This window comes from Melanaphis sacchari, unplaced genomic scaffold (genome assembly GCF_002803265.2).
Source record: "Melanaphis sacchari strain LSU unplaced genomic scaffold, SCAv2.0 Contig73_pilon_pilon, whole genome shotgun sequence".
In the NCBI taxonomy this organism is placed as follows: Eukaryota; Metazoa; Arthropoda; class Insecta; order Hemiptera; family Aphididae; genus Melanaphis; species Melanaphis sacchari.
The window spans coordinates 1,938,695-1,943,802 of NW_020271525.1; the positions used below are offsets into that span (position 1 = coordinate 1,938,695).

Sequence of the window (5,108 nt, forward strand, 5' to 3'; positions counted from 1 at the left end):
ACACACACACACACACACACACACACACACACACACACTATATACAATATAAACGTGCATTTTTAAATGACAATTGTTACAACGCCTGCCACTTGAACCTTCTCCCGCAGTAGCGTCGATAAAAGTATTATATTATACAAGTTGCACTGTGCACACACTACACACAACGCGTACCTCACATCATTTATGACCCAAACGAATTAGGATTTTCGTTTTGTTTTTTTCGGGAAACAGTTTAAGTTTTGTTCTCTATAGCTATTATTACGTAACATTCATATCCATGAGTGTGTTAGAGATTACATCATCGTCACCATTGTCGTCGGATCTGTGTCTTTTTTTTGTATTCTGTAAAGTTCCGTCTATATATAATATACTTTATTGTCTCAGATCCTTTTTTTATAAGTACTGCTAGTAATTTACACATCGTTAAATACGTTTTCAGTTAGTAAAGACTTGTGTTGGATAACGAATAGTCAAACGATTTACAACAGAAAAAAAAAGTTAAGAGCGAAATACGTATGTCGACGTATTATTATACTGAGGGTTGCGCGGCACATTGTATTTTTATAAACAGTTAAGGTGATGCATTTCCAATCAAAATTCGATTGATTTTTTTAATAGATGTAAAACTGTCAAACATAAAAACCTATTTTGACGAGTAAGAATATTAAAAAATTAATTAAAGATTTAGTTATTTTTAAATACATAGCTCTTCGAACATTTTTAGAAACACATTTTAATGAATATATACTTTCTTATATGTATATAAATAATTATTAAACATATAGACATAACTGTTATTCATACTATAGGGAGTTGCGTAGTTTAGCCCCATAAAAATATATGTTTCAAGCAATTATAGAGGATTTCCTTTTAATTTTTTACGTAAATAAATGTCAAAAGGACTAGAATATGGTAGAATAATATGATATTGTACCTACTATGATAATTCATGATACGGAAATGCAGTAATTTTGAACAAATGACATGTGTGAATATGTATGAGAAACGAGAATAACTTGTCCTATAATTCGATCAGTATAAATCATTGCATTATACGATACGGATTGCCGTATTTAAAAGCTATCGTCGTACAAACGGCCCTCACTTCTTTAATATTCTGTAATATAGTAATAATAGTATGATAATTTTATTTAGAATACTATGACATATTATTTTCACCGTTATTGTTTTCATTTTAATAATATATCATGAATTCTACAGTAATATTGTAATAAAATAAAATATTACTTTTTGGGCTTCCGAGATGTTTTCATACTATCATCATGTAGTGCATTTATAATCATTTTTTTTTTTTTTTTTTTTTTTGATAAACAAGTTTTTTTAAATTTTTACCCATCTTTTAATATAATTTTTAAATATTTTATTACCGAGAAAAGTATATATGTATTTTTTTTTTTTTTTTGTTCGAAAATTAATGCTGTTATATTAGTTATTTGGTAGTTATCTAAATATTTAACCGCTCTTAAATATAGAATGGGGGAGTGTTACTGCGTTGTGTTTAACATATTTTACGAATAATTAATAGAACCTAAAGTTTTATGGCCCTGTATTTTATAGTTTGAAAACATATTTAATGTATGTTTAATTAAGCATTACACTCCTTTTCTTATCAAATAAATATCCAAAAATTGGGTGCTACTCGAGTCATAAAAAAAGTTTGTAAACGACTTGCAATTCCCATAAACTTTTATTTATGAATATATATAATATAGTTCTAATTTTTATTCAAATTTTTGTAACGATCTAAAGTATAAATAGTAACATGTATTTATGATGAATTTGTTTTAAAAAAAAACCAAGAATGGTTAGTTTTATTTGCATCGTTATAGTTCATGTTTTCGGAGACCTGAACTTTGAACTATTAATAATTACATTTTAAACTGTAGTACTATTAAAACAATAGACACGGACAGTCTGAAAGATAATAATTATCATAAAATGTGTTCTAAATAACTGACAAATATTCTTCATCGTAATCTCAAAGTGATAATTAAATGTAATCGAATGGAACGAAGTTTAAACTGCTTGTGATGTGAATGAGTAGCTAATTTGGGATCAAAACTATGCTTAGCATACATACAATATTATGATGCGTGAAATATTTATGAACGTGATTAATCACACGTCTTATATTCGTCATAGCGTAATTTAATATATTATATACATGGTACGCAAAATAAATGGTCTTTTCTGCATAATGTGTGACGTGCGCGTTTGGTAAAGTTTTAGAGAGATTTTCGTAAATAAATAAAGTTAAAAAAAAAAAAAAAAAACTGAAAAGGTAGTTTAGGAGTTTTAGTTTAAATAAAATTATTCTTCGAAAAAAAAAAAAAATTAGTAAAATAAAAAAAATATAATGATGAAAATCGTTAAAAATTTATTTTTAGTAAATTGTTTTTTATTCCAATAATAATTGTATCATGAAAAAGAAATAGTTTCAAAGACGTTAATTGTTTTTGAAATAATGACCCTGTATAATATACTCAATATCTACTCTATATTGTACCTACGTAATTATATTATTATAGTATAATGCAATGCACAGGAAAAGAGATGTTGTGTTGTCGTTATTGCGTTTTCTTGATGATAAATCATGATGTGTAGTAGGTACCTATGACATGCGCACTATTACCGGCTAAATAAATGCGGTGGGCGAGCGACAAGATTAATAAATAAAAGCTCAAAGCTTATACACAATGTAGTATATATTATGTTTTGAGCACAACAATTTTATAGATGGGTTGTAATGAATTGGTGAGTATACCCGTAGAGTATATAGGTGACTAGCCAGGTAATTGGAGACAACGTTTTCATTTGTGAGTCATTTATCCCCTTCGATTTTATAACGAATCAGTTTTCAAAAGAAACGCTTATCACCTGCAGTCAATTGTATAGCAGTAAAAAAAAAATGTCGACTTTTATTGGTTTTGACTATTTTTCAAAACACTTTTGTTCTCGAGTATTAAATCATATTTTTAACAATTGACTACTTTCGTTTTTATTTTCTAGCGATTCAATTTATTTTATTTGCTTGCAGTATTTTCACAAAATTTGCTTTAAAATTACAATCGTCAAATTATTATTTTAATATTATGATTTATGTTTTATTTATGTTGAAATCTCAAAATATAATTATATGCATAATAATTTAAAATTATTTTATTATAGGTACGGGTGATGGAATAACTTCGATAAATAATGTTTCCAAGTATAAAAACATGACTTGTTACAAAAAAAAATAAATATATATATATATATAAAATATAAATCATATGCATTTGAATCAAAATAGTTTATTATTATTTGAATAGAATTTTAAATACAGTATTCCAGATAGTTTTAAATTCTTAAAACTCAATTTTTATTCGTTCGCGTTGAAATGACTGTCGATAACTCGAGCTTGTATTGTCCCCTGCATGCATTTCAGATAAGTTAATGAAAACGAAAATTATGAGCACTCGAAAAAAGTAATGAAAAAAGTATTCGAGTAGGATGTTAAATTAATTTTCAAAATATTCTTTAAAATACTGCGCATACGATCAGGCAAAAACCATTTTATAATATCGTGAGTGAAAAAAAATACACGCCATGTTATATTATCACGATATACAGCTACTCCACAAACTCGAACTTCACGGGGTAAATACATTTTAATGCGTAATAATTTTAAATAATATTTAAAACGTAATGTGATAATTCGAAATTACTCGAAGCTGGATGAGGGGTTGGAGAATTCGAGTCAATAACAATTTCAAAACATCACTAACCAATTATACAAATGTTACAGCATTATACAGGTATTATAATAATGTGCAAATAGACAATTACACATATTATATGGATATTCATCGATCGGACAGATGGTGCTGTACCTAGATGAAGGGTCGGGGACTTGCGATTATTGTATAATCTTAATCGTCAAACGTATCATACGATTTAACTAGTGTCGGAAAATTTTCGCGATCTACTCGCGTAGTGGACATGGTAGACGTTAACATTTTACAAAACAGTTAATACGAATAAAGGCGTTCAATGCATTTCGTTGTCAACAAAATAATAGATTTTTACGATCGTACTATTTCAGATTATCGACGAATGTTAATAATTTTGAAATATAATATAATATTATGATATCGACAATATATCGGTGCGCAAACGATACGTTTTCTTCTGTATCGTCGGCGCTCGAGACCAACTATTTTTTTTTTTTTTTTTTGTGGGGGGGGGGAGGAGGAGGCAGCGGATACGTGTTTCTGTACAGTTTTAATTATATAATCTATAGCCACGTCGACTTACAAGTCTCTCTTGGACCGCTGTTCCCAAAACTTGTCCCAGAACGACGACCGGTGCTTGATGCGCAACACGCTCGTGCTGAGCGTCCGCGGCAGCTTGCCGGGCTGCGCGCCGGGCGACCGCCCGCCGACCACGGCGGACGCGACGCGGCCCGCTGGCGGCGTCGCATGGCGGACACGGACGCGAGCCGCTGATGCCCAGCGCGCCGAACTGAAGACGGTGCCGCCGGGTGACGACCGCCGCCTAGGGCCGTCCGCGGACGCCGGTGGCGACGAGATGGTCGGCGATTCCATGGCCGTCGCTGACGACGACGCCGCCGGCGGCCACGGTTAGCGACCGGCGGCGGTGGTGCGTGACGGGTCGGTGGGCCGTGTCCCAAGGCCGCGTCGGGACGACGGCGACGACGGGACGACGACGGTGACGACATGGCCTGCCGGAGGCGCGGCCACCATGCGACTTGCGTACCGCCGTCGACGCGAGGAGCTCGCGCTCGTGCTGATGCTCTATCCGCGCGGCGGCTCGTTACGCGAGCTGCAAACGGTATATATTATTATACGTTATTATTGTAACGCGTGCGATGCGTGTGCGGTGGACGGCGGTGGAGGTGGCGGTGGCGGAACGATCGCACGGACGGTGACGCGCGCGACGACGGACGTGACGGCCGACCAACTGCCGGTGTGCATTTGGCCGTGGTAGCCGCCGTCGCCGCGCGGCCCGACGTCAACAGACCCCGGAATGAGCGGGCGCGCGCGGTTTCGCGGTGTTGCCTCCGTCGTGATGATAAATACCGC

The 5,108-nt window shown here is 34.4% G+C and overlaps 1 protein-coding gene across 1 annotated transcript in view; it reads right to left on the reverse strand.

Moving 5' to 3' along the window:
* Positions 1–4,421, reverse strand: part of LOC112600982 (cAMP-specific 3',5'-cyclic phosphodiesterase-like) — a 79,310-nt gene extending 74,889 nt beyond the window's left edge. Inside the window, exon 1 of the mRNA XM_025348356.1 lies at positions 4,321–4,421. The gene's annotated coding sequence lies outside the window, so the exon portion shown is untranslated. The remainder of the gene's footprint in view (positions 1–4,320) is intronic.
* Positions 4,422–5,108: the final 687 nt, after the last annotated feature.